The sequence below is a fragment of the Perna viridis genome, chromosome 7 (assembly GCF_037379345.1).
Source record: "Perna viridis isolate PV_CMFRI_1.1 ecotype Kerala chromosome 7, ASM3737934v1, whole genome shotgun sequence".
NCBI lineage: Eukaryota > Metazoa > Mollusca > Bivalvia > Mytilida > Mytilidae > Perna > Perna viridis.
In genome coordinates, this window is record NC_142451.1 from 35,080,464 (window position 1) to 35,102,186 (window position 21,723).

Sequence of the window (21,723 nt, forward strand, 5' to 3'; positions counted from 1 at the left end):
CACGAAGACTTTGGTAGGACTTATTACAAGGATCATTTCAGCAATTGAAAAATTCGTTTTTTCTATAATAGTTTTCAAGATATTGGCTGACAACTTAAAAAAACGTCATTTTTCACCTTTTAATGGCAATAACTCTTACAAGGAGTCGTCGGACAATTTTGATCCCCCGAAGACTTTTAACATCTTAAAATAAGGATCATTTCAGTAATTGAAAGAATTAGCTCAGAATAACGGTTTTTGATGTATATGACCTCTTTGTTCTATTTTAGTAACAGTTGCCATGTTTATCCACGGACAAAAAATCCCTTGGTCAGTTCTATGCAAAATAGCCTAAGGACCATTCATACCAAAGTTGGTTTCAATTGGTGTGGTCGTGTCAGAGGAGAAGATTTTTAAATAGAAATAACAATAAAGATAGCAAAAAAGCGTGAAAAAGAGCATAGTTACATCATCCTCACAATGTCCATGGGACACAAGTTGACACAGAAACCATGACATTACACGTACATAACGGGCATTGGTACATGTTCCTAAATTCCAAACCACTTAAAATTTTGTACGTGGTACCAAATTAACAAATAATTCTAGTAAACAATTTTGTCAAGCGATGGCATGTGAAAGCAACTGTCAGGTTTATGCAATGTATCATATATTAAGATTAAAATGTAACTTTTTTTGTACATGCATTATTAGTGGTTTTTCAATCCTTCATCATATACCTATATCACATACCCTAAATCACACCCTATACCGCATACTGTATATCCCACCATACTGAATATAACATGCCAAAATCTGTATCAAATGCTGTACCAACCCTCGACCTTTATCAAAGTGCGGGCTATTGGCCCTTGAGTTGAAATAGTAGTCTAGTGTTGATACAGCATTTGATGCAGATTTTGGCATGTAATATTCAGTATGGATTGTAGTGAAATAATAATACAATGTACATATGTATTATATCCATGTACGCCATAACTGATTATCAATATGTTTCTCTTGAGAACATTGATAAGATGTACCAGATACATTTATTTAGAATGCAGATTATAAAGTATGATAAAGGACTTTTATGACACAAGATAGGTACAGTCAATTAGGTGAGACATTCTATGTTCTTGAAAGTGCATTGGAAAATTTCAAAACTACTGATAGATTTACTGTAAACATTGCTAGTGCAGAACATTTATCATAATTCTTTGCAAAATTTGCAGTTTACATTTTATGTCTGTGAACAGGAAATTCACATTGGAAACAACAAAAACACATATGCATGTACAGTACAGTAATTTGTTTTCTACTTTACAATGTGTCCCCGTGCAGGTCTGGGTGTTAAAAGAATAGGCCTGCAGCAGCGCTAAGCTTGTCGTAAAAGGCGACTAAATAGTGCTCAGAAACCTAGCCGGGGGCTAGGCGCTCTGCCCACAGAGCAACTGGGATGTGTGCCCCAGGTGGTGGAATGGGGTACCCCTGGCGTGTTACATGCTGGGGTTGTCAGGCTATAATACGGAAAACCTGACCGCAAACCATAGTGGTGCACCGTGTTGGGAAAGATGCCACGTTCCTCGCACGTTAACGAACCCTGCTGTGGTATTCGATAGGAGTAGGAACCTTTGAGCTCCACCACAGGAGGCTAAATTGCCCGACCTTACCCATCCCTCCTTTTTACAGTGGCAATTAAACTTTGTCGACCCTATTATTCTTGTGACCCATCCTTTCTTTTTTTCATTTCATGTTCATTTTACCCATTTCATGTTCATTGTCTGAATATAGCTGAAATATTGCTGCTCGGACGTTAAACCCCAACAAACAAAAAACTTTACAATGTGACATTTATTGCACATAAATACATGTAAATTAACATACAGAGATTATCAATCAAGAGAGTTTGAAATGGTGGGTTAGGGAGGTCCAGATATCATTATAAATCATAAGGTCACTAAACACCATATATGAAAGAAGCCCTAAAGCAATATCATTCGCAAACTTTCCATTTTTGAATTTTGAATTATAACAGAAATATTGCAAAATATTTGCAAAATTTTAATCAACCAGTATTGACCACTGTGGGAATATTGACGTGGTGGCGTAAAAACCTATCAAAACCTGGGACGGGTACAGATATATAAGCACCAACTTTTATTTTGTCGGATTTTGCATGAAAATGTATGTACACGTAACAATTTTTCACAACATGGGGAAGCTTCTGTACTTTCATATCATGTAGTTACAACGCATGTATATTTTCATGAATTTGCATTGTAACATGTTGACTTTATCAGATTAAAGACAATGTTATGATTCTCGCTAAGGTAGTGAGAAGATATCAAAAGAAAAAAGGACCATTTTTGTGCTGGGACACTATTTAAGCATGAAACAAAGTTCATGATTTTCAAGTGGTACATGTATGTGTAGCATGAACAGCTGTAAATGTATATGTCAACAACTATATTTATATCTATTCTTATTTTATTTGGGAAAAAATATAAGAGTTAAAATGTACTTGTGTTGTTATCTTACACATATTTGTGAAACAATCATGCAGAATACTCATACATTATTGAAGGCAGACAGATATAAAACACTTAGTTTAAGTGCAATAGTGATTCGTCATAAAAAGTGGTACCCATGTAGTATGGGTTCACTAGTAACTTTTTTTCTTTTGGAGAGGAAAAAAGATGGATTTATACATAAAGTGCATTTTATATACAGACATCATATTTCCGGTATTCACCACATCTCTACATCATTGACTTTCCAACGTAATTGGAATCTTAAATAAGACCTTTAAACTGCATAGTAGTTTTTACAATAAGAGATTGTATCCTTGTTTGAATTGATAAATTCCTAGAAAAATGTAATCATTTATTGTAAAAAAACATGCACAGTTTCGACAAGTTCAACCCAGTGCCTAATCTGTACAACAATTACAAGGACAATGTTGTAAATTCTGTTGGAATATTAACTATATCCACATTGTTGTTTGTTAGAAAATCTCTGCCAAAGCGACAACAAACAAGTTTTTGGTCATTTCTCACTTTATATTAGTCTCTTGTTAAAACTCCCCAGTCTGCTGTATTCATTTCTACTTCATGCTGCTGCATGACCATCTCCAAACCAAAAAAAAAGTGTGGATCAATTCTTACTTTGAACATTCATCTAATATTGACACAATAAAGTACAATAAAATATTCTGACCCCTCCTCTCTTCCCTAGTTTCATGCTTGCATTGTTAAGAGTGTATTGGTAGAGATGTGAAATTCACCATCTGTCCACATCTTTCCCACGGAAGTCGTTTATTGTCAGGTTGAAAGTTTTTTTAAGAGCTTACTGGTTATATCGACCTAGCTAACTAGTTATATCCAACTACATACTGATTATTTTCATTAACTAACTTATTAAATCGACTAAGCTAACTGGTTATATCCAACTTATAACTAGATATATTCACTTCACTAACTGGTAATATCGACTTAGCTGGTTATATTCAACTTATAACTGGTTATATTCAACTTATAACTGGATATATTCACTTAACTAACTGATTATATCCAACTACTAACTGGTTGTATCCAACTAATAACAGGTTATATCGACTTAGTAAACTGGTTATACATTGTATTTAACTACTAACTTCTTACATCCACTTAGCTTATATCATTAGTTCTTCCAACATCGTCCGTAGTGTAATAGCAAAAACGAAAAAGATAAAATCATAGAGAATACGTCGTTATGCCACGGATTGTCACTGATAACGTCGTAATACCACGGGTAGTTACCGATAACGTCATTATACCACGGGTAGTATTTATATTTACTACTGATAACGTCGTTATACCGCGGGTAGTCACTGATAACGTCGTAATACCACGGGTTGTCACTGATAACGTCGTTATACTACGGATAGTCACTGATAACATAGTAATACCACGGGCAGTTACTGATTACGTCGTTATACCATATGTAGTTTATCCTACAATGTTAGTTGATGATATATTTTGTTAAATAAAGTTATTTTTCGTTATATATTCTAACTTTTATACTAGCTATTTGTATTTAACTATATTAGTTTACTTTGAAATTTTTCAGATGTTATACAATACAAGAAAACATATAAAAAGCAATATTTTTTGTTAACTAATAACCTGCTTCAGTGCCTTAAAATATATTTCTTTTCGTAATGTTGCATTGTCATCACTTGACGGTGTATACACGTATATATATCATATATGTCTTTGGTTTTTTTTATGTAAGTTGAAGCAACGGGACAAATTTACATTTGATATTAAGCATGAATTCCGATGTTATCTAGGATTATGATGACGAAATGAAAGTGAGGCTTGATTGACAGTACAGAATCGTGGGTAGAAGGCATCTTCAAATCAGCGTCGTCCAATGACTTGTTATATGCTGTATTAAAATCGTCACGTAAAGATAGATCGTCCATTCGGCTGTTACATTGGATTTGAACGGTAAGCTACAACGGACTGGTAAGCTTTTATATTTTCATTTTTTCTTATTTTCGAAATTTGATTTTGTTTTATTCGATACACTAGCTTCCGTATTTTAATATAATAGACTAACACTTTTAGAAAGTTTATTTCCTAAAATCATTCAATTGTTATTGTGTTCCTTTTTAATAATAATCAATGTAAACTGTATCATACTGTGAAAATAACGTAGCTCAGTGACTTAATCTGCATTCATGATTTAAGAGCTGTAGTATTACAAATTATCAATCACGTGATTAATCAAAGAAATATGCAATGATAACAGCAAATTTATAATGTGCTTTTTAATTTAAAAAAAAATGGTATCCTGTTTATAGTCACAATGATTGTTTTTATAACAACTAAATGAAAAAAAGTGACATCCCATTTTATAGCTAGTATGATATCATTTTACTTGTAGACAGTCAATGTTATATCAGTAGACTTACGATTTAATACAAACATTAGGGGATTTTTTTTATTTCGTAGAAAAAAATTTTATCAAGATATTTTTTTAAGTTAGATATATTACTAAATCATCAATGTACTCAAATCAACAGATATGTTTTGTTTAATTGAATACAATATATAATAAACAATTAAAAGGATCAAATCTCTTCCATGTTTTTTTTTATTATTTTAATGTTAAAAAAAGTTTTAAGAAAATTGTAAAACGAACTATCATATACTATTGCATCAAATATTTCAATTGAGTATTCAAATTCTGTCTCTATTTATTCCAGAGAAACGAAGCGAATTATTTAATTGTTTTACCTTGTAACTTACAATTCACGAAAGTAAAGCGAATATAATTATTTAGCTCTCTAGTTTGCTTGTGTACAAGTGTCTGTACGTATATGTTTTAAATTGAATGTGAGATCCGTGTAAATTAAATTTGGTACAATGTGTTCCTGTTCAAAGTGCCACAATAAAACCTTGTGTACGATGAGTGGCTGTTAAATGTCAGAAATACAGAAACACAGACAGGTTCTGTTGAAGTACCAAAACAAAATGGTAATTTAACTAATAAGTTCTACAACACTGAAATCTAGAAAAGTAAACATCGGTTTGCGTCATTCTCGATTCGCATTTGAAAATAGTTAGGAGACAATACAATTTTTAAAACAAATATATGTTTAAGCATTACATTGCTTTATTTATTTGTTTGGTATTCAAACTCTTGTAGTTTGAACGTTCATAAAACTTCTGTTACTTATAGGTATAGGTATATACCAAAGGTAACAATCATAGAGTTTCAAATATGCTACATTAATACTTCGGATTCCTGAATATACGATGTCGATCGATGGTCTGCAGACTTTACTGTATCCCAAATTATTTTAATAAGATCTTAAAAGAATTGAAGTTGAAATGGGAAAAAATGAAGAAATGAAACGTATAATTTTTTATTTTATTTTTTTAACTCATGCAATAAATTATTTGTTGGTTACATGTATATCTAGATTATTGCATTTAACTCGCATATACAGTAAGCATTTTTTTTAAACTCGCCATATAGCCTGCCATACGGTATATGATAATTGATGAACAATTATTTTTCTGGACGATAAATATTTGTTGACTACTAAATTCTATTATACTCGTCATACTATTATGTTACAGATTTCAAAATCCGTGCAGCAATAAAAGTTATCTTTATAAAAAAAAATACGATTGATTGTCAATAATTTTTTGAACAGTTTGTTAATCCTTAAACTTTTTTTTTAAGTGCCTTACTACAGCAATTGTTTTATAGAAAGAAAAGTATATGATAAAGAACACTATAACAAACTTTCAGTGACAAGTTTCATACGACAATTTGTTTGTTTCGTGTACATTTTATATTTCAAGATAAAGACGTATATGGTTGCGAAGACCAGTGCTTTAAAAGTGTTTGAGATGGTGTTGTAGAGATGCTGCTGATTTCCTCTCTGTTTTTTTGGGTTGCACGTATATTTTTGGTGAAAGTATTTATATTTTGGGTTATGTTGACTACGTTTTTTTCCCTCGTCTTTGTCTAATAACAGACGAGTTTTGAATGATGCTTCAACTGTTATATCAAAACAAAACAAGAACACTATTCATTCATTAGTGATACAAAAATAGCTGTTAGCTATATTTCTATTCAATATTAACGTAATATATTCAAGCTATATTACTGAGAAAAGTTGTATTATACATACGTAATATAATAATTACTAATGTGAGGACTTTAACTCGGTTAATATTTCATATATGGACCTGAAAAAGGTTTTTGTTTTAACGCAAGGGGGAGATCTGTGTCCTCTGTATTTTATTCCGGAGTCGAGTTTACCTGCTGTTAATTATTATCATGTAAACATATTTAATCATATTCATTCCTAATTCATTTCAAAGATTACAAACATTGTCTTTAGTCAGTGCTTATTGAGACACACCAAAATAATCAATAAGGATACACACCACTGCTTTAATCCGTGTGAGAGTTTATTGTACATTTTTGTCGCCAGGAAAAAACATGAATCGAATAAATAATTATATGCTCTAATTTGGATCCATGGAAACCAAATAAGGGAGTTCCTGTGTCAATTATAAAACTTCGGAGTTTAAGTAAGCGCAATAAGTACTATTATTATTATACATGTGTAGTATTTATTCAGTGGCCGACCACAAAATAGCTTTAGTAAATTTCGTCTTCTTCTTCTTCTTCTTCTTCTTCTTCTTCTTATTCTTATTATTATTATTATTATTATTGTTGTTGTTGTTGATGATGCTATGGATTCTGTTATTTGCAATGTTTATCATGGAAATTCTTTTTCTAGACGTCAAGTGAGGCTTGACTAAACAAAGCAGTTCAAAAATATTAAATCATAAATTGGAAAGGGAAATATCAAATAGTACATGAACTGGCAAAATCAAGGATTATTCAGAAAATTGAAATTTGCAATGGTGTTCTTGCCTTGGTACATTCATTTCAGGTGAAATGATGTGTTAAACCAGATTGTAAGGAAACGCCAGAGTATTTTCAATCGTTAATATAAAACTCGAAAGCTTTCTTGCAAGGGCATTATATTAGACAAGTACAAAATATTTTAGAAATTCGCACTAACTAACTTCTACTCTGAATATTTTTATCAGCATCAGTTTACTGTTTAACAAACTTCCGCAGATAATCAGGAATTCTAACTCCACTTTCATTTTTAGAAATGGGATTCAGGGACATATGATCTAATGCCCGAGTTTTTACTATATTGGTACGAGACTTGGGCAAGCATTACATGCCATATTGTAAATGAACAGTGCTTCAATAAATGAACAACCTTGTTAAGTCCCCTAATTGCAGCTGTGGTCATGTTTGTTTGCTCTTTTGTCCTAAATATACTCTATTACGAAATGAAATAATATTTTCTGTGGCTCATAATGTACCGATTACTGTAAACGTGTTGTATGGCTGAATGCTGAACAAAATGTAAAAGTTAAAGGTCTATTAACGCCTGACTTTCATATACTGCATATCTTCAATTATTTTGTAATTACATTTATTCTATTCAGCACAGTATTTGATTTCTAAGCATCTTTCAACTTTACTCTGAAGGACACGGAACTTTGTATAAGCTATTTAGGCTCTTTCTGGGTACTTCCATTATTTTTGTATGTAAACGTGCTAACTGTATTTGCTTGTGATTGTAGCATTAAATGAATATGTAAAAACGAAAGGTTTTGTCACTATCCAAACCTCCGGCTTCCTTAGTTGCCATGAGAGTTGCGGTATAAGTTTGTGCTTCGCACCTAAAATCAGAAATTGGTAAAACAAAAAAGGAGTGTTCGACTTATTGACGTGTATAGTAAAAAAAAGTTACGGAAAAATCTGCGATTAGCTTTTAATAGTTTATTAGAGCGGATATAGCACATTTTCTTGTATCCTCAATAAAACGGATGGCAATATCCCGATGTCGTTTTTGAAAATCTACATAATTAGTCCAGGCTCTAGCAAATGTGTGATATAAAACCTATATACAGGAGAAACTTGTATAATGCTACATAAGTAAGAAAATAAATCCAAAAGTTAATAATGTGATAGTCTAAATTGTCTTGCTTATCCAAACTCTTATTGGGGTGACCACTATAGCCCAGGTCGAAAAGTGTATCTGAAAACGATGCAGAAGAAACCCCCTCTTTAATTCCAAGCTCGGGGAGGGGTATATTAACGGGATTCATTCAGCAGATCTAGAATTATTGTTGGATTAAACATTATCGAAATATATGTATGGGTAATTAAAAGAGAAAAATAGCTTCATGAATGTCCCATGTAGCTGTTGAGCACGTGATGGGTACATGAATTGCGATTGCTTTATTTATCATATAATTCCTTTTATTCTGACGGCTGCTGCATATCAATGTATTGACTATGCAACTGCACGGAAATACCAACATAGTAACAAAATATATTATTTTGGGATACATACGACAGTGAATGGTCTATTCATTGGCAATATTTATAGAGTGTTAAACATTTAGTACTACAAGTTTGAATCACAAACAGACAGACACCACATAATTATCAATAATTTCAACATACAACTTATCCGGCATTACCAGTGTGCATCAAATAGCTCATACTGCAGACTATAAGGCCAACCCTATCTTGGAAAAGCCATGATTCGATATGTATTTAATAATCGAATCTAGCAAATATTTTCCGAGACTGGTTTGGCTCTCCATCGCACATATACAAGTATATCCAAATGAAGCTTCCATTATGCTGTATTTCAGCTCCTGGAAATTCGGGTACAAACCGGATATTGATGCTTTTCTCTTGCCATAAGTATAAAGAACCAAGGTGACAATACACCATAAACTGATTCTGAAGAATACAAATTTAATGTGAAAGTTTCCAAAACTATTGTAAAAAGTTCGAGTGGGGGCATTTGTTGTTCAGTACAGAAGATTCTGATACACATTATAATATCTGAGGGTATGTCATTGTAATGCGATAGACTAAACTGTATTTGTTATTATGTTTGTAAATTGTTTGTGTGGTCCTTTGTTGAGTTGTGTTTAAATATTTTTATCTACATTTGAAATCTGAACATATTCGATTGAACATAATTACTGATTACTGGATCTTTTTTTGCTTAAAGAAATATAACTTTTTTTCAACCAAAACATTTTAGTTTGTGGATTTCATTTATGGTAATGCTTTGTGTAAGAAATTGGACTGATCCGTTGTGTATTTTCCGAAATTATGTGATTCGTAATGATGCTTCCAGGCAGCGATTCGAATTATATGCCATAAACTCCTTTTTTAATAATTCTGAAACGTTATATCATGTCATGTACATTGTCATGCTCAGTTTAAAAAAAATTGAATTAACAGGTCTCCTTGAATCCGGTAGTCGCATGCAGGCAAATTACTGAAACGCGATACGTTTTTCATTATTTAGGAAAAATTCGGTATTAAACTGACATTAATGAAAGTTGTTTAGTCCTTATTTTTAGTGTAAACCAGATCTAATGCAGAGTGTGTACTGCAATGATTCTGAACCATTTTTATTTCATTGAATGAACATGTTACTTTGTATGTATGATTTTAGCTACTTCATTTTCTTTGTTGTGTATGTCTGTTTTTAATGTTTGGTGTTTGAATTACATTCTTTTCTTTTGATTACCGCTATAACCTTGTTGCATTAATTATTCTTTCATAAATTGGGCAATTCATATTTTTTAGCTTATTTACTATTACTAGAAATGTTATATCTTAGGCACTTTAGTTATTTAGAAAAGTAATGTGGAAGTTATTTGCATAAATATTTTCTTATATTTGAAATAATAATATTATTATATAATATCAGCTTTATATTATGTTTTAAAAATGGTGATTATTTTGAAATTATATATATTGATAATAAAATATTTATCAAATTGACCTAACCAGAATACTAGTGTTGGAAACTTTTTTCCAGTAAATATTTTTTTTCTGACAAATGGCTAACCTAGTAATAAGTTCGTATTTGTTATTTAATTTCATTTGTTCAAAGTTGCAACGTTGCGACGATTGATTTGATTAGACATGAAACAAGAATTACATGTGGCTTGTGATATAAATGTTGAACCTAAACATAGTCAGTAGAAAAAAAGTAAATTTAAACATTTAGCATGATACGGTAAATTCGTTTTAGCAATGTTTGAACTATTCTTTATTAATTTAGAACAATTGAACAGTTCAATTACGAAGACCAAGTTATACATTTTATTAAAACGTTTTCGTAATCCAAGGAAGATAACGTATGCATTTTACAGTCTGAAAGTTTTTGAATACTAGTAATTTTAGAACTTTAAAGTATGTTATTGTTAATTTGGTTTGACTCAAAACTAGAACTAAAGTGACAATGAAATGCATATGGCGACATTGTTTACTCAAAATCCAGTGCCTTTTACCACGAGACCAGCTTTGGCTCCACATAGCCATCGCCGGACGAATGATACATCTCCGTTTGATTTATCCAGAATTGAAATTTCAGTTCTTAATCATACTACCGTGATGCGAGGATGTTAAACTTACGCAGAGATACATTCCATTTCCTTTTGAAATCTTAAGAATCATCAAATCCCAAGATAAGATGATAAAAAGACAACAATTAACTACCGCACTGTCATCGGCTGCTCTGGATTCGTAAGCATGAACTGGTCTGCAATTATGCAAGCTATTTTCTTCGGTTTGATACATGTTTTTATTTTTTGTTTACACATTCAAGCCATGGATTTTGATGTATTTTCTCTTGGCTTATATTTAGTCGATATTTTGTAACTTAGTACATAATGTGTGGTAGTAAACAATATTTCATTTTAGGGGCGTTGAACTGTAAGATAGATTATGAAATTTATATATTTTTGAAAATAATAGGAGAGCGTTTTAACTTTATTGGTATGAAACAAGAATCTATATCTGCATTTTTTCTGCTAAATGGATTAGTACAGTGCAGCATTATATCTAAATATTGAGGAAGTTCAAGATTAAGATAAATTATATATAAAAAAGTATCAAAAATTGAAATAGGGAGCCAAATCTATTAACGATGAGTTCGACCAAGTCTTAATCCTTGGAATAATCCTTTGATTTTCATTCGAATCTTGGTTCCCTGGATTACTAATTCTACTAAAGTATTCAGTTGGTTGACTCTGGTTTATCGTCCTATCGCAGATATTTCTAAAACGATCGTTCAATCTAACTGACCCTGCTTTGTACTATGTATTGACACGCTGAGCAGGTTCTTTATTGTGCTAACTCACAGATGCAACAGCACACTGGTACGTGAACACCCCATTCCACTTGGGCATTTTTCTGACGACGAGACAAACTGTCGCCACTCTAACCCCTTAATTCTGCGTGCTATCCTCGTCATAAATTCGTAAGGTTCTATTTTTAGTATATTTTAAGGAGGCATAACTTACCACCAATTGTAGCCACTCAGTTTTCCACAACTTTTCACTATAATTTCTACTAAAATGAACTTTGACATAATTTATTTTTACAATTGCAACAGCTATGCAGTTTTGTCAGCGTAAATTCCTTTGCCTCTAAATGAATTCATTACAAAGTATTCACAAAAAAAGAAGTGACAAAAATCATAGAAATTTTTACTTTTTCATTTCGATAGGGAAAAAAAGCGAAATGTCGAGTCTTTTTTCCACTATATTATTTTGCTTACTTATCTCTACTATCACAACAATTTTTAAACAATTATACATCCCATCTAGTTGCCGAGATAGTTTAAATACTATTAAATTTTGAAAATCGCTGCATAAGTGTAAAACTGTTTCTTGTCATTTTTTGAGACCTTATAAGACACATAATACTTTAAAATTTATTAAAATATGTTAACAAAGGAAACAAGATACTGCTATGAAAAAAAATTTCGTGAAAAGCACACTTTTTCGGTGACATATTTATTCACTTTTTTTTAAATAGTTTTAGTAGTCTCTCTGAACACTAGCACCACACAAATTTTCAAGTTGATGGCAGCTTCGTTTCTGAAATATTTCAATGTTCGAGATTACGACATATTCAAGTTTCCAATGAAATATTGGCATTTGTAACCAATAGAAAAAGTTGTAAAATCAAATATACAAACAAGGGAAAATATTTTGTCAAGATAACACCGACATACCAAGTCTGCTGCACCCTTTATTAATTGGGATATATCTTCCCACCAAGATTCAGCTCATTCCAATAAGTAATGCTCTAAAGTCATTGAAAAAAAAATACATGTGCATGCCAGCGTTAGATAAGTTCACTTTGGTAAGTTCGAAGAATTTGCTGCATATCACAATGATCTATCAAATTATTTTCATCTATTTTGTTTGCTTTGCACACCAATTCATTTTTCCATACTATTTTAGAAGTCATCGAACTCGATCACAGTACCAATTTCAAATTTGTGCAAACCTGTGTTTCCAATATATAGCCATGTCATTTATTATTACCTTTTTGCGTTCAATAGAATGGCCTATATGACACTGTAAACCTATTATTGTGTTTTCACGTCAAAGTTTATATGTACTTCTTTAACTCAGACCAATTCATTACAATACCTAGAAATAGGAATTCTCTTTTTAGGCAAAATATGAAGTGTCTCGATGCACAGGAACTGCATATTTTCAATGATGCCATACTGATCATCTTCAGAATAATCTAACATAACATACTACTAACAGGTGGAGAGGGAAAACGAACTCAAAACATTGAAAACTTTCTAAACAAATTATTCAATAATCAGTCATTGCTTTCACCACTTATCCAAATTCCTACAATGTGATTGTGTGCCTGATCTCTAATCACTATAGAGTCAATCAATGTTTTTTTTTAAAGATGACAACAGAGAGACTTATTGCCTTCTAAATGAATTGTAGATGAGTTTGTACTTTAAGTCTTATGTTAAGAATTGTTATGGAATTGTTTGGTTAGTATGATAAGTTTTAAAGTTTTAAACTAATAATCTTAAGTTCTCTTTTTCAATAAATTTGCAGATTTTACGCAATTGTTTTCATAAAATATGTTCGAATTCTTCAATTTGTACATGTAATAGTAACTTTACAAATGTTTTCATTATAGTATCATTTGCTCCGAAGTGTTATACTACTTTTATTTGTTCAAAAAAGCAAGTTCGGAGCACAATTTCCATATCACAAAATTGTGTGAATTTTGTCCTTTTTTGTAGTCAACAACTTTCCGAGGCTGTTGTAAATAAAAGGGAACAGTGTTTAAGTCTGCGGCTTGATATCAAATGCTATGCTTTAGCACTTAAGAGATTTTGATGTGTATCTTTTCAAAACGGGTTGTGGTGGGTGGATGAGTAGAAACAAGTTATCTTTTTGTATGAGTCACATTTGACCTTATACGCCCATTCTTATAATTGTTTTTGCAGTTACAATGTTTATTTGCAAAAATCATCCTTTGTTCAGTGTGTGTCTGGTATGATAGACTACTAAGACAATGCGTAATGTTTCTTGTATTGCTAATAAACATTTCAAGATAGCCATAAATGTCATTGCCGTTCTGCTACAATACTCATTTTAATTCTGAAATTATATGTATACCTGCCCTGCTACAAACGTGGTTTTTGATACAAATTTTATGTAGATACTCTATCCAAATCGGAAGACAAGTATCACAAGTTTGCAAGGAAATATAACTTTTGTATAAAGTTATAGCATTAGTCTATTATGGTAAGCAAATTAAGGACTTGTTCTGCCATGCCTCTACTTCTAAGATTCATTATCACCCACAATGACAAATTTAGTAATCCCAGTGGTAAAAAAATGAGGTAATTCCAGTGGTTAAAAATGTGGTAATCCCAGTGGTAAAAAAATGAAAAAAAAAATATACCAATATCTTAGTTTTAAATAATAAAGCTGTCATATGCAGAAATACAGCTTCTTAGGTCAATTTGGTACCCCAGGCAGATACAAATGAACCTCATTTTGACAGGAAAGGGAGTATTTCTCTAAAACAAATATATTACAAGAAGAAAAGTTTACGGATATAAATATCATTATAAGATTTACCTACTTTAGATACTTTTAGAGATTTATATGAAAAAAATAATACCGTTATTGTTCTTGGTACATCAATGTATGGCCAATTGAAACTTTAACAAAGTCCACTGAAAGAGTAGCGAATGACTTTTAAGACATTTCTATGTTGAAATCTTTCACAAAAGTATATGAAAGGTCTTTTCACTATTTATTTGTAATCTTTAAGTATTCAAATTAAATATTACTAGTGAGACTGGCCCCTTAAGTCCAGTGGAAGTGTCTCCGTTGTTCAAAAATGAGTTTTTGTTTAGCTAGGTAGGGGTTACAAATTGTTCAATAATTGAATAATATTATGTGTATTCCTGATAAACCATGACCAATTTAATATTAAAATGTAAAATATAATGTGTAAGCAAGAAAAATATTTCCCAATATTGTGATAGTGATTTCTTTTCTTGTGTGTGTGTGTGCTAAAATTGACGTTGCAATCCTAAATGCAGTCTAAACGATTTAACATATTCCATTCTGGTTTAACATCCTCTCAAAAGCGGAATCTTGAAAAAAAGTTGCATTCTGATTTTAAGGAATAAGCTTCAAGGCCCTTTTACACTGAAAAGAATAAAGCTAACGAATTGAAAAACTAGGATCACCTGCCAGATGAATAGTTGATGTTTTGAATGATCAAAAAACGTTATAAAATGTCGGGATGGAGTTGGATAGTCTATATCCGGTTTCAGTCACACTAAAATTCACTGGTAACACGTCTTTTTTCTCACTTTGTTAAATACGGTAAGAAAAAATGATAGCGTGGTTAATGATCACTGAACGTTCTCTGTAGTATTTAGTAACATTTTTAGTAATTCGTTGGCGTTCGTGGAGAATTTTTATGATTTATTCTTTTACATTCAAAGCTGTAATAGTTTCTTCATCTGTATGTTTATTATGGATTTTACATATAAAACTTTGAACTAATAATGGATATCTGAGAACTACTCTTTGTGTATTATTGTTTTTTTAAACAATACCGTTGCTAGTGAACTCATAAACGATTTTTGCAGTGATGTAAATAATTTTGCAGAGTCGGAAATGGTTTTTGTTTACTTTATTTTATTCTCAACAATGTCGTCGCATGGCTACATCTTATGAAAAAATGTGATAAGTGAAATGAAATAACAAAATTTCCGAACTGATAAACTATAGCTAATAGTCAAAATGGTAAGTCCGTAAAACAAATTGCAATAGCAAGGCAAAACTCGGAAAATGGGACATAATCTCAATGGTAATGACTTGATATAGTGCTTCCCGATTTAATGGTGGATTAAACCAGTGCATATAACTAAACGGCTTAAATTACGATTAAATGTTTCCAATATAGTGCAATAAACACACACAGAGTAGTCTTAAAGGTTTGTGTGTGCGTGTTTGCGTATGTTGGGAGGGGGTATCATCATTATTGATCATTATAGCATTTGTTTGTGTGTGTGCGTGTGTTGGGAGGGGTATCATCAATATTGATCATTACAGCTTTTATAGCAGGTATCAAATAATGCAAATTGAAAACTACAAATGCTTCCAGTGTATAATTTTACATCTGAAATTTTGTAAGTCACTGAACATAGTTGTTGAGTATAAAACATTCTTGAGTTGCTTTATATTTTGTGTATCATAATTCCTGCTCGAATTTCTTTTTCCTAAAGCATCGGCGGCATCATTAGTCTATGTTCAAAGTGTTTTTAAAAGAATTAACGTAAACAAATTCTCCATACTCCGATACACACAGTTGGCTAAAAAATGCTTTAATAATGCAAGTTTCTTTGTCAACCAAATTATTTCATTAGGATTTTTCTTGAGAACTACATTTAGTGATATGATTTACTATATCAGGGAATGCGAAAGACGTTCTTGGTCAATGTTCCTGTGCAATTTATAAATATTGAATATGTTGACTTCAAATCTAATCTAAGATATCCCATAAAATTCTTGTTTGCTAATAATATACTGACACAAGCCGTCGGCAATCTTTGTCTTGACGTGCCAGCTACAGTTTCAATATCCCGTTATTATTTTATCACTACACATTTTCATCAAAGCTTTAAATAATTTTCTTTATCTAAGAGCCTAAACGCTTACAGTAAAAAAATAGTGAAAGTGTTTGAACATTATCAAATTAGAAAATAAATACTCTCTAAAGATTAAGTACTCTTATTGAGGTTCAACTGAGCAAGCAGTATATTTTCAAAGTAGTAGCAATTTTCAATAGAACAAATGCTTAATTGAACATTCAAAAGAAATATCAAGCATTGAAATATCGTTTGGCTAGATCCTTCAATCTCAGAGTTTCCGCTATATAGATGACGTATTATCTTTAAACAATCCTAATTTCGGGGATTTGATACATCGCATCTACCCAAAAGAACTTGAGATAAAGGATACTACAGACACCATGGAGTCAGCCTCATATCTTGACCTACACTTAGAAATCGATGGTATAGGAAAACTATTGTCCAAACTTTACGACAAACGTGATAACTTTTCATTCAGAATTGTCAACTTTCCTTTCATCTGTGACAACATCCTTTCGGCTCCTGCGTATGGAGTGTTCATATCACAACTCATACGTTATGCCAGAGCTTGTCAAAACTACGCAGACTTTTTGTATCGCGCTAGAACTCTAACAAGTTGGCTTCTGGAACAGTATTGTGTTGCTACAAGATTGAAGTCATCACTACAGAAGTTTTATGGTCTTCATCATGAACTCGTGGATCGTGATGGTGTATCCATCAGCACCATGAAAACTGATTTATTCAACGGTTCATAGTTTTCCTTTCCTCGTTTGTCTACCCCGGACTTGACTTTTTATGAGCAACTCGGCGGGTGTTTGTAGAAAAGCAGAGGACGCTTACCCTACCGGTGCACCTGGTCCATGCTCCCAGTTTTTAGTGGAGTCCGAGTTGCTCATTTACTTTTGTTACTTTGTATGTATGATTTTAGTTACTTTATGTTCTTTTTGTGTATGTCTGTGTCTTTGTCCCTGCATTACATTCTTTTGATTACCGCTATAACTTTGGTTCCCTTGATTACTCTTTCAAGAAAAGGATTTATTTATTACCTTGAATATTTCATACTTAATATCGTATCCTTTGTTCTTTAACTTTTCAAACATCTTCTCCTCTGAAACTACTGGACAGATTGTAATAAAACTTTGCATGAATATGCCTCACGGTATCTTTAACAATTCTTGTGTTGGGATTTTTGACATGGCCAAAACATGACCAACGTTATTAAAAATAAACCGAAGAAGTCAAATTGCAGAATTTTGCAAATAACTCAAAAACAGTCAGGTTCAGCTAAAATCTAGTTGGGGTAAAATTGTTTAGAATGATGGATTGGAATTTTTAGAAAGAGCCATGGACGGATGAAATGGATTTTTTCCCCGAATTTTATATTTTCTACTTATATTTTCCTCTGAGACTACAAGTAGGATAGATTGTAACAAAAAAATAGTATAACACTTCTTTTTTAAAGCTTTTTTTAAAATTTAATTGATATAAACATTGCTTCAGTAAGTGCATCATTACTGTTTATATGTTGTCTATAATTCTTAACTGCTTTGCCACATTGAAAGGAATTTCAAATATAATGTATTTAGTTTCTACCAGCAAAAGTTGAAATGTTTGATTTTCATCCATTCTTTCCCTGTCACGTAGTATTTAAGATGTCTTTTGGGATATTGACTTGAAATTCGGTATATAATTACGTCTGGATAAATTACAATAAACTTTGTCTTGGTTGAACAGTTTTATTTTGCTGAGTTATTGCCCTTGGATTTTTGTTACTTCTATTGAGATACTGACTTGATATTTGATGTGTGAACCAAATATTTAGGAAATCTTTAACATTTATGATCTGTTGGAAAAAATGGCCACCATTACTAAAAATTGATGTTTTGTGGAAATAAGTAGATAAAAATGGGTATAACCAAATTGTCTTGGGGTACCATTGATCACCTTGGTGGGACGAACATATGCCGACATTTCTATGAAGATCTGTTGATTGATGTTATTTCCCTTGAAGAGTAAAAAATGACAATGATAATCTCTATTTTATAATATGAAAACCGGGTGGATAACTAAGTTGCTTTCTGTTGATTAAGTGATTCTTGTGACAGTAGTACAGTAAGATCGAGAGTCCAGCTTTAAAAAGTAAAAAGGTCTGTTTTAGAACCTGTAGTTTCTTTCCAGAAAACATTAGCCTCTCCGCAAGCTAAATACATGCCAAAAAATACTGGAATAAATTTATTTTGGGCAGATCCAATAGCAGTAATCCTTGAAATGAGTTTTTTTTTTCAAGAAAATACAACTTCTTTTTAACAGAAACTGAAATTTAATAGGCATTCGTTATATGTGCCTCCGATATTGTTTTGTTAGTTAGTTACTCTCACAATGCCCATTTTAAGGGAGGGATAATTTTTTTCTTTTCTAAAACAAATCTTTATGCATAATTTTAGTATTTTACTGCTTAAGCTTTTTTTTTATTTCTTTAATACCGAGCAAGCGCTGCAGTCAGAATTTTTAAACATCAATTAACAGTGAGCTCTAAAAAAGACCCCAGGGGAAAATGGTGTATGTTGACCCGAGGTCTATTGATGATACCGCCTTGCAATGAATCTTTTAATTAAGAAACTAAAAATCCAGTAGTTGTTTAAAAATTCCAATGGGGAGTATTACTACCCGATTTAACTCATTTCAAGGATTACTGCTATTGGATATGCCCAAAATGAATTTATTTCTGTATTGTTTTGCCGGTATTTAGCTTGCAGAGAGGCTAATGTTTTCTGGAAAGAAACTATTTGTTAAACTGGTTAAATCGGGTAATAATACCTCTCACTGGATTTTTTCTAGATAGACACTTTCACTTTTTTAGGTTAAAAAGACTCCAAAGCATTAATTTTCATGAAAATTCTGCTTTTTTTTCTCAAATTAATGAAGAAAAATGATAATCATTAAGAAAATAACAAAAACACAAAAAGGCAAAAAAGTGCATTATATCAAATGACATCCGAGTTTTGACATAAAATGATGACTGGTCCTATGATCATCATTATTAAAACAGGTCGCATGGATAAGTTGTCAAAGGAATAAGGTGCTCCAGGAACTTGGGTTTTGAGACTAAGTTTTATATGTATTTATTGTTTGGCTTCTGGTTAAATTTGTTTTGTAATTCCGTTTACTTGGAATTATCCAGATCCTGGATACAGATATGGACGGCCATTTGATTTCGATATAACAAGCCAAAAACGTTACAATATTACAACACGAACTTATGCAGTTCACTGAATAATACAGCGTAGACAGGCAAAAACAACAGGATTTTTAAAGATGTTCATCGAAATGTAAGAAAAGATTTACTCATGCGAATAACAGTAACCCTATCTGATAACAATTTTGTTTCTGATGAAAGAAATAAATAAACCTTGTCAAATGTTATTAATATCATACCACGAATTACGTACAGCAACATTAATGAACAATAGCATATACGGCAAAATGGCTATATAAAGTTATTGTATATAGAGTTATTGCGATTAACTGTTTGTTGTGGAGATGACTACTTTATGAGAAAGCTTTTAAGATTATCGTGTGTGGTAAAACATCTTGAATTTCTGTCTGTTGTTAATTGAAGATTATATTTGTTTGTACATGTATTTTGTATTTTATCTTTTCATTTTGTTTTGTGTGTTTTTGCTTCTTTTAAGTAAAAGGTATATGCATCGTTTTCATGGTGAGGGAGGTAATATAACAATGGTTCACAATGTGATCAAAATAATTCGCAACCCACAGAAGATTTGAAACCTTTTGAAATTTTCCACAACATCCCTTCAGCACCTGAGTATGGAATTTTCATAACACAACTCATACGTTATGCCAGAGCCTGCCGTTACTTTGTAGACTTTTCGGATCGCGCTATACTTCTTACAATTAGGCTTCTGGAATAGTGTTATGTTGCTACAAGATTGAAATCATCACTACAGAAGTTTTATAGTCGTCATCATGAACTCGAGGATTGTTACGGTGTATCCATCTGTATCTCGAAAACTGATTTGTTTAACGTGTCATAATTTTCTTTTTCTCTTCTGTTTACCCCGGACTTGTTTTTTATGAGCAACTCGGCGCGTGTTTCAAAAAAGCAGAGGACGCTTACCCTACCAGTGCACTTGGTTTATGTTCCCTTGATTACTCTTCCATAACAAATGAAGTCTTTTGTACATACATAAAAAGTATTAAGTACCATTCTGTGTAAGAATCAGACAATGGCTGGCACATCACAATTCTAAGTTTGGTATTTTTTGTCTCAAATATATTCAATAAATCTAGAAAATAACTGACTATTTGAATTTATCTTGAAGCTTCTGTGACTTAGATTTTTTTACTGCTTATTCAAATGAAAAATGCGGGGAAATTTTCCCGCCATTTATTCATAGTGCATTTCAACTTAATTTGACTTATCAATATCTTAAAAAAAGCAAACTTTACAAACACTTTAATGGTTGCTTCTGGAGGTCAAGAGGTGTAACTACTTGGATAATTCAAAAAAATTCTCTGCGTTTTTTTTATTCATGTTCCACACCTTATACACATTTTGGCCCCGTGCAGGTCTGGGTGTCAAAAGAATAGGCCTGCAGCAGCGCTAAGCTTGTCGTAAAAGGCGACTAAATAGTGCTCAGAAACCTAGCCGGGGGCTAGGCGCTCTGCCCACAGAGCAACTGGGATGTGTGCCCCAGGTGGTGGAATGGGGTACCCCTGGCATGTTTCATGCTGGGATTGTCAGGCTATAATACGGAAAACCTGACCGCAAACCATAGTGGTGCACCGTGTTGGGAAAGATGCCACGTTCCTCGCATGTTAAAGAACCCTGCTGTGGTATTCGATAGGAGTAGGAACCTTTGCGCTCCGCCACAGGTGGCAATCAAAATTTGTCGACCCTGTTGTCCTTGTGACCCATCCTTTTTTTTATCATTTCATGTTCATTTTATCATCCATTTCATGTTCATTGTCTGAATATAGCTGAAATATTGCTGCTCGGACGTTAAACCCCAACAAACAAACAAACAAACAAACAAACATATACACATTTTGCCTGATTCTTAGACGGAAAAGTACTTTATAGTAGTTAACTTAAATAATGGTTATCTATTATTCAAAAATATTCTTCCATGGTT

General features: G+C 32.3%; 1 protein-coding gene across 1 annotated transcript in view; it reads left to right on the forward strand.

Annotated features, from left to right (window-relative positions):
• The first annotated feature begins 1,030 nt into the window (after nucleotides 1-1,030).
• Nucleotides 1,031-21,723, forward strand: part of LOC148612447 (uncharacterized) — a 31,417-nt gene continuing 10,724 nt past the window's right edge. The window contains exons 1-2 of the mRNA XM_088590527.1: nucleotides 1,031-1,100; nucleotides 4,313-4,472. The gene's annotated coding sequence lies outside the window, so the exon portion shown is untranslated. The remainder of the gene's footprint in view (nucleotides 1,101-4,312; nucleotides 4,473-21,723) is intronic.